Consider the following 10,254-nt stretch of genomic DNA (forward strand, 5'->3'; position numbering starts at 1 on the left):
GAAATTAAAAGATAATGCATATAGCAGAAGAAAGGGATGTAGATTAATCATTAGAAGAGCCATAGTATGTGTATGATCTGATGTTGAAGGTAGGACCCAAAAACTTTTCGAGAAAATGATGGCAAAAGGTTATGATATGATGCAATGATTAGGAAGCGTTAGATTAAGGGAGTGTGGGAAGGATAATGCAAATTATATTTTTTATAAAGTGGGCAAAAGCAGGGCCAGGGCCAGGGCCTTGCACGTGCATGGACCTTGCATGTCTTTGCAGTCTCGACCCACATCGACGGTACCACCCTACGCGTCGTACGTACTGTCCTTCATAATATTTCCGATGCAATAGATCTTAGCCAAAGTATTTAATTTTTTAAAATAATAAATATATTTTTATTTTTTGGACCTCACGGCCATGTGATATGAGAATCATGAAGAATGGTCCCAACTCTTATGCATATCACAAATAGAACATTCGATGAGAGATTCACATCGAAAAGGAAGTCCACGTCCATGGGTTGGTGCCTGCTTGGTTTAAACCATTGACTTTTCTTGAAGAATTTACTTATATAGTAATATAAAGGAGACTTATTAAAGGGTGTCACATTGAAACACTGGCAAACGGCATGCATTGATTAAAGGCAGGCTTAGCTAGGCATGTATGGTGTGTGAGGGGAATGCATCTAATTCATGTCAGTGGGTGAGTCCATGTCTCCATGAGTTTTGGCCCATCTGATCGGCTGCGTCTAAAACTCATCCATACACATGAAAAGGACAGAAAAGAAAAGTGTGTTCGAAATATCTGTAATACAAAATTTTAATTCTAAAAATAATGTGTTGATGCAATTATGGAAGTGAAATGTTCACTATTGTTTCAAAATATTCACTTTCATAATTTGTCATATTTGGAGTTCACAATTTTTGTAAATAAATATTTTGAGTTGTGATATTTGTTGATACTTTTGACATGTGCAAGAATCTATCTCAAAGATTCGTTTGGATCAGATCAAGCAAATCAACTTCCTTATATTGAGAATATTGGATTGAATCGGGTAAACTTAAAAACATATCTTGAAAATTGAAGATTTATCCTAGACTTGTTGAAGATATTCATCAAGCTTATTAATTTCATGGAAAGATTGATTGTAATTGGATCTAAGTATATTAGCAAATCAAAAGTAGTTTAAATATTTGAGATTTGTATAAGTTTTGTATTGAAAATTTTAGCACTTATTTTTTATATTTGTATAGATTTTGTATTGAGAATTTTAGCACTTATTTACTCAGTGAAAAACTTGTAATTGTGGCTGCATTGAGTGTGAAAATAGGTGAATTACTTGGTTTTCAGCCTAAGTTTTAAATAGGAAAATTTAAAAGTGAGTGATCTAAATTTTAGATGTAAAAGTGAGGTTGCTAACCTAGCGAGTGTTAGAACTTGTAATCACTTATTGTACGAAGTGTGAAAATAGTGAATTTTCTCTTTGGGCAAAATCACGTAGACATAGGGAACCGAACTTAGCACTACTCAATTTTGTTGCAAATATTGTTGGTAATTAAGTTATTTCATAATGTTTTCAAAAATAAAATTTAAATACTGTTGCATGTCTTTTTTTTTAAATATTTTTTTATTTTCTTATCACATATTGCCTTAATCTTGAGGTGTTAATACATAACTTTAATCACTTGCTCTTTTCAAATTTTGAGTAAACTCTATTAGTAGTCATCCAATTATTTTTTTCTTTTTTGGTCACTCAATTATGAAAAGTTACAAAATGGTCACCCAACTATAAGTAAACTTCTTTTTTGGTTAACCAACTATGAAAAGTTACAAAATGGTCACTCAACTATTCAATTTTGTCTTTTTTGTAATGTCTTTATGATATATTTTATTTTCTTTACAATTTAGTCATTTTCTATTATAACAACATATTTATAACTAATTAACTAAATAAAATAATTTATAAATTAAATCTAAATAAATAAGATAAAATCCTTGAAGTACTTACAACCAAGATTTGAATGGAGTATTTTCTTCTCTTTTACTCTTTGGCTACTCCTTTTCCTTTGTCTTCAATTTGGTCTTCTCCTTTCTTCTCTTTTTCTCTATTTTCATATCAAAACACATAACATCTACTTGTTAAAATCATAATCAAATAACATATTTATGCTTAAATAATTATGGATTTCATGAAGAACTTATCATTCATTACCTTAATTTCCTGAATTCATAATCTAGTCCTTATTTTCTCTCACTTCCAAGACAAATATTGATTCTCTTTTCATGAAACTAAGGTGACTACTAGGTTCCTCTATTGATTTTTCTAAAGAAACATGAAAGAAATGGAAGAAATTGAGCTTGGAAAGGTTTTAAGATGGTGGAATGACCTAATTGTAATGAAGGCAAAATTTTGGATGTTGGCTTTAGGGGGTGATGTTTTGGCTTCTTTTTATGGAAGATGAATGTTTTTCATCTTTTCTACTCTTTTTTACACCATTCTTCCAAAATATCTACTAATTTAATATTTAATTTAATAATTTTGCAAATTAGTCCACCAATCCCATTTCAACACAATTTCATCCTTAATCATAAGTTTTTCGTAATTATCTAATTTAAGTAATTACTATTTAATCCTTCAAATTTATCTACAATACCATGCATGATCCATGCTTTATTTTGGTAAATTTTCACTTCTAATCCTTCCTCATTTTTCCCGATTCCATGTATTCTTTTCTAACATTTAATTTTCTACTTTTACCACAACACTTTTTATTCTTCTACAATTTAGTCAATATCTCAAATTAATTTTCCTCACCTAACAAGCATTTTCTAATTTCTTATTGGCTCTAACTACTTTCAATACTATTACTCTAAAGTTCTTATTAAATCTATTTTATAAAATTCTCTAATATTCCTAACCTGATCTGTTACTGTACCAAGCTCATTATACATTGAGGATGTCACACGTCTTAGGAGCTAAACGAGTTGGATCTTATTGCGGAAACTCTAAATGAAATTATTGATCTCAAACTGGAGATGAACTAGGTAAAGGTGAAAGTTATTGGGAACAACATGCTAGGGAAAATGCCTTAAGAATGAGGGATCGAAATAATTTTTTCTTCCATAATTTTTCCTCTCTGTTAAAAGGGTAAATCGGATTGAAGAACTTGTGGACGACTCGAGTGTTAAGAGAATGGATAATAGGGAAATGCTGAAAATTGCAAGTTGATACTTCATGAATTTGTTTACCTTTTAAGGGCCCACGTATCTTATCTTTTTATCGGGGGTCCACCAAGGGATTACTCAGGAGGTGAATTCTTTTTTGCTAGAGGAATTCCAGGCGAAGGAAAGTTTCAAAGTTGTTAAAGGTATAAGTCTTACAAAAGCGTCTAGTAATAAGGGTTTCCCAGCTTTATATTTTAAAAAATATTGGCATATAATGGGGAGGGATATTAGTAAGTGTTGTCTACCTATTTTGAATAGGGAAATTTACATGCAATCCATAAATAGAACTAACATTGTGCTTATCCCCAAAATTAGAAGTGCATGTTGTACTATCTCTCATTTTAAATCTATTAGCCTTTGTAATGTTTTGTATAAAATTGTTTCAAAGGCTATTGCCAATATAGATTTCAAGTTTTTTGAGAGGTGAATTGATGAAGCACAGAGTGCCTTTGTGCCTAGATTTTTTATTTCGGATAATATTTTGATTGCTTATAAAACTCTTCACTATTTGAAAACACACAAAACAAGAAAAAAGATTCTTTTGCCTTAAAACTTAACATGAGTAAGGCCTATGATAGAATAGAATGACATTATATTATGGAAATACTTTGGAAGATAGGACTGAATATGTAATGGCTTGAGCTTATTACGAGATGTTTGTCTGCTGTTTCTTATTCAGTTTCAATGAATGGTACAATGGGAGAGCTATTTAAACCCTAACGAAGGTTTAGATAGTATCCATTCAACTCGTATCTTTTTTTGATTTTTTGTGAAGGTTTTTCCTCTCTTTTAAATCTTGCCTTTAATAATTGTAACAGCCCATTTTCAATAAAATCGAAACAGTGGTTTCGAGACCAAAAATCTGAGGTTAGAATAAAATTTATTTTAATATTATTTTATGGTCTAAAATATGATAGGAATATCATATGAAAATATCGTTAAGAAATTTTACCGATTACATGTTTAATTTAATGTAAAGGACCAAATTGCATAAAATGTAAAAGTTGAATTCTAGTAGCTAAAGGTACGAAATAGCTATGGAATTCAAAATTGGAGGTCCTTATATGACTAATAGACCATTTAGAGGAGTTAGTAGATAAGGATGATTATTCATCATTGGAATTTAGTAAATTATTAAGGGTTAAATTGGCAAGATGATAAAATAATTATGATAAAAGAAATAAATAATTAAATTAAGTCATTTTCATCATCTTTCTTAAATGAAAATACATGGAAACCCTAGTTATGAAGCTTGAAGATAGACAAACTTATTTGGCTTAATTAGGTATGTATTTTTGTCCTGATTTTTAATGATTTTTATGTTTCCGATATCGTAATAGCTTAATCTAGCTATCTAGGGGATTGATTTGTAAAAGTATCAAAGTATTAGGGTTTTTTCATGGATGAATATAGTTTAATTATGAAGTTTTATGGTAGAAAATGAAAGGTTGTTGATAGATAAACAACTTTTGTAAAGAGAATTTTGATGAAATTATGATTTAGGGACTAAATTGAAAAGATGAAAAATTCTTGGAAAAATTTTAAATTTTATGAAATAAATGGGTTGTTATTGTTTTATATGAAAATCTGCTAGGCTTGGAATAAGGATTAAATTGTATAAATTTTATTTTCTGAGCCTAGGGACAAAATCATAATTAATTAAAAGTATAAGGGCAAAATAGTAATTTTTCCAAAGATGTGTATTGGATTGAATTGAATATGCATTGTATTAAATTGAGCTACATTCATTCGTATAGATTCGGATAGACCTAGTACGGAATTGGATCGAGGAAAAGAAAAAGTATCAGATTAGTAGCCTTTGTATTCATGAACATTGTCGAGGTAAGTTCGTGTAACTAAATTGTATGTTTCTATGTTTAAATTTAATTTTATGTTTGAGAAATGTATAATTGCCATGTATAAGCATTGATCACATATCCAAAAATATTTGACAAGTATCAAGTCCCGTTTGTGTAACACCCCTAAACCGTGTCTGTCACTGGATTGGGGTTACGAGGCATTACCAAACATAGCATAATTGAACACAATTAAATACAAAATCATAATTTACAAACAGTTTTAAATAAATAAATTTTTATACACTTATTTAAACATCTTGCATATAAACAATAAAACATATTCTATATTTGTCGAATTCAAAAATAATACAAGTACAGCTTATAAATTTAATCTTAAAAATAACATCATGATATGGCATATACATATTTTAGTTATCACAATGCAATGCACAAAATGTTCTGATCACATTTAATATTTAAATGCACAAATACAAAATTATATTATGTCAAATTTGCATTGTTTTACTTTAAATGCTAAATGCACATACTGAACCATTTCTATTAAAACAAGGTTGCATTACTTATTAACTCAACCAAATTTAATTGATCTAGATGTATTCGAATATATATATATTCAGCTTATAACTAAATCAAACAACTGCACATAACATTCATTTATATGACATAATTCAACAAACCGAATACATGCGGTAATTAAATTATAAGCATATTTCAATTTATAAATTTGTAACTTATTCTTACTTGATTTTGAAATCATTACTTACCATATATTTAATTTATATATCACTTAGTTAATATTACATAATCTATCCTTATTTATTATAACACATACATTAAGCATATTTTCTCCATATACTTTATTTGCTTAATCTTTTAAATAAAAACACCATCAAATGCATATATATATTCCTTATAAGTACTATCCATTTAGGCTTAAATGATTAAAATATACTTAAACCATAATTCAATTAAAACTGAATATAGACAAGGAACTTAAGCCGTTTTCGCATGGCTTTAATACAGACTCTTTCGAATTTTAAACTAAAACCAAGGCTACCTATACATGCCATTGTTTCAAAAGAAATTTCAGCTTAAAATATACAGTGATTATTTGATAGTGTGATGAGCTTTACTGACGATCTCCGAGCTCGTAACAACCTCAAAATCTATAAGACAAAAATAAGCAGACACAAACACATACAGTAAGCCATTAAGAGCTTAGTAAGTCAATAGCATAGATAAAATTTAACTAATAAAATAAAAGGGCAATTAACTTATTTTATAAAGACAATAGACAATATACATCTCTTGGTTATACTTTTAATTTCATGTACTTTTCTATTAATCCAAACATACCTTAACACATATGTATATATATAAGCCTTCATTATGGTAACTTAGTTATCAACTAAGCCGATTTACACCTATAAATAAACATAATAACTTACAATATTATAATCACTTATAATATATCATCTCAAATAGCCAACTTACCTCATTTCCTTTCATTCATTTAACTAATACATACCTGCAGATAAAATTCATTCACATGTCCAACTGCATTTAATATTACATTGGCAAGAACTTTCTAAACACATGTTTTGAACAAATTCACCGGCACATAGCCTGCTAGGCTTGAAGCCTGATCCAGTACACCGGCATTAAGCCTGCTAGACGTATAGTCTGAAATATTTCACCAGTATTAAGCCTACTAGGTACTAGCCTGAAAATCTCAGATACAAAGATGATTCTTTCGTATAGTTCTTTATATTTACATAAGTTTTACTCAATAACCGTATATCCACAACATTAAATTATATTCGATTCTTCATAGTAAACATGCATTCGAACCATATAGATATAACTCAAAAACATTAAATCCAGCTCAAAGTCTTTTGTAACCTATGTTCGAACCCCTTATGTATATAAAATACATACATCAATTCTCCAACTCAAGAACTTGAATATATGTATATATGTATGTTCGAGCCACATGCATATAAATATATGTAATTCATAATATTAAATTTTAGCTCAAGAACTTGTAATATACTTTCGAACCATATATTTATAACTCATAACTTTAAATTCAACCCAAAGAAATTAAGCCTTACATTCGAATTACATGTCTATGTATATATATATTCTACTATTAATTTCATATCATTAAACTTAAAGCATACTATAGCTAACATACATGTAATTTGTATCATTAAAATCAACCTACCAAGATCAATTCTATATTCGGCTATCAAATAGGAAAATTACAAAGTTTTATTCAATTTACATATTTTAAGTTCCAGCTTATCATATGTATGATAAATATATATATATATTCAATTTAGATAACATTTAATTGCTAATTGACTTACCTCGGATATCGACGGACATGATCGACTACTCGACTACTTTCGTTTTTTCCTGATTCAATTCTGTTTTCTTCATTTCTTGATTTAAACATATTCAAATTTAGTATTTTTATTCATAAAATCATTTAATTAAATCCAAAAATACATAAATGGGAAAATTACCATTTTGCCCCTAACATTTTACACTTTTTGCAATTTAGTCTTTTCTGCACAAAACACAAAATTTAAACACACCATGCTAGGGCTGAATGTTCCTAGTGTTCATACAAGTCCACACATTTCATTTATTGCACATTTTAGTCCCTCAAAAATTTATTTTCACAATTTAGCCCTAATTACTCAATTTCACCAAAAATTCAAAGACAAAACATGTTAATCTTTCACATATCTTTCATATTTCATCATCAACTATCAAAAATCTCAAAAATTCATCAATGGCATATCTCAAAATCACTATTAAATTCTAAAATTAAAGCATGGGCCTTGTAGTACACAAAGCAACGATATCAAAAATGTAGAAATTATCAAAAACCGAAACAAAACTTACCTTAAATCAAGCTTGTAACTTGCCGAACCTTAAGTTTGTTTTAATGGTTTTCTCCCAAGCTAGTTTCGGCCTAATGAAGATGAAAACCATTGAATTTTGCTTTGTTTTTTTTAATTAACATATATTAAGGTATTATTAGTGTACCTTTTTAACCTTTAAATAAATAATTTATATTTCATATAACATAAGGATAAAGTTGTCCATTGCCACCCACTATCTTGAATTTTGGTCTTATTGCATCTTTAAACCTCCCATTTAAAAAGACAACAACAATTAGGTGCTTTTAGATTTAACCCCTAAATTTTCATTTTACACAATTAAGCCATTTTCTCAAATTAAGCACTCAAACAATAAAATTATTTCACGAAACTTTCACACATATAATTTCACACATAATTAACACATAAAATAATATTAAAATATTTTTTGGACTCGAATTTGTGGTCCCGAAACCATTATGTCCGATTAGGGTCGAAATTAGGCTGTGACAGTTTGAACCTAAGAAATTCGACGGATACAAATGACATTGTCATTAAGGGTTCTCGAATTGGTTGTGGTCCTGCATGTGTTGCAGACACACCATAGCTCTTATGAGCGTCCCAATACTTGGCTCTCACAAGCTTTCTGTTATTTAGCTCTTATGGGCATCCCGATATATGGCTCACATGAGCTTCCCGATTAATGGCTCTTCGAAGCTTCTCGATATTGACTCGCATGAGCTTCTCGAATTTGGCTCTCTTGAGCTGCCCGTTTATGGCTCGTATGAGCTTCTCGATAATTGGCTCACAAGAGCTTCCCATTACATGGCTCACATGAGCTTCCCATTATATGGCTCGAAAGAGCTTCCTGATTACATGCTTGCACGGGCAGACCTGTATATGGATTGATGGATTACAGATTTGTACACTACCTGTGTATCCAACGATATTTAAATGGTTTAATGGGCAAAGTTCTTATATGAGACCATCTGAATTCGAGACGAATTATTATGGAAATATATTTGAAATACATTGATATGATTTGTACATATTATATGGACACATGATGTGTAAAGTATATGTATATAGAAATTTGATCATTGTTGAGCTCATACATGTTTATTGATATTCATATTAAATACAAGACTAACATGGTTGATGAGGATATGTGTTTAGGCTTTTGGCCAAATGAATTTGTAACACCCCTAACCCTTATCTGTCACCGGAACAGAGTAACAGAGCATTACCGAACTTTACAAATTAAATACGAACATTTCCCAACCTTTGTTGCACATACTAAGAATCAATCATATAACACTCATATTGTCCCTTAGATGGACCCTCGAGGCCCAATATTCACCTAAGAAGTGAATCAAGATTAAACCGGGTACTCAAGGAATTTTTCCCAAAATCTCAAAAATTTTCTTAGAAGTAGGGGACACACGGCTGAGACACACGCCCGTATCTCTGTCCGTGTGGACAAAAATAGGTCATTTTAAGGCCACTTTTCTCACCTATTTTGACATTAACCTGCACTCAACATTCACATACACCAATATATCCCAACCAAGCAATCAATACAAACTAAAACATGTTCTCGACATGACATGACATAACATCACAAATATTTCATTTACTTATACCTACCTATTTAACTCATTTCATTGATTTATCAAATTCTACTACTAATTACATAAACATACATACAATATATATAGCATTCACAACTACATTTCAAATTATATCATTGCCAATTCAACCCTATACATGCCATATAAACCAAAATTTACATTGCAAAAACTACCGGATTAAACTGGATAGTGTAGCTTGATGTGTTGATCCAATCTTTCGACTACACGTTAATCTACAAGAACACTAAACAACACAAGTAAGCTTAATGAAGCTTAGCAAGTTTAATAGGTTAAACATTGATCTTATCGAACTTAATATAATATAATAAATTAAATTGTAAATAAATCATACATTTTTCCCTGTCAAATACAATATAATCAATAAACAAACTTCCTTCAGATCAATATCAATAATAATCTATAATCTTTCAATTCAATCACATAAGTCTCTTACCATTTCTTACTGAATCAAAGAACGGCTTACAGATATGAGTACGTCGTTCTTTTTGTGCCATAGCCCAACTATGGCCTTACACATACATTGCCATGGCCCTGCCATGGTCTTACATTTGTAGTGCCATAACCTAGTTATGGTCTTATTATCAGAATGTCATAGCCCAGATATGGTCTTACACATGTATATATACTGCCATGGCCCAACCATGGTCTTACGTTCAAGATGTCATAACCCA

Source organism: Gossypium hirsutum, chromosome D12 (assembly GCF_007990345.1).
Source record: "Gossypium hirsutum isolate 1008001.06 chromosome D12, Gossypium_hirsutum_v2.1, whole genome shotgun sequence".
Classification (NCBI taxonomy): domain Eukaryota; kingdom Viridiplantae; phylum Streptophyta; class Magnoliopsida; order Malvales; family Malvaceae; genus Gossypium; species Gossypium hirsutum.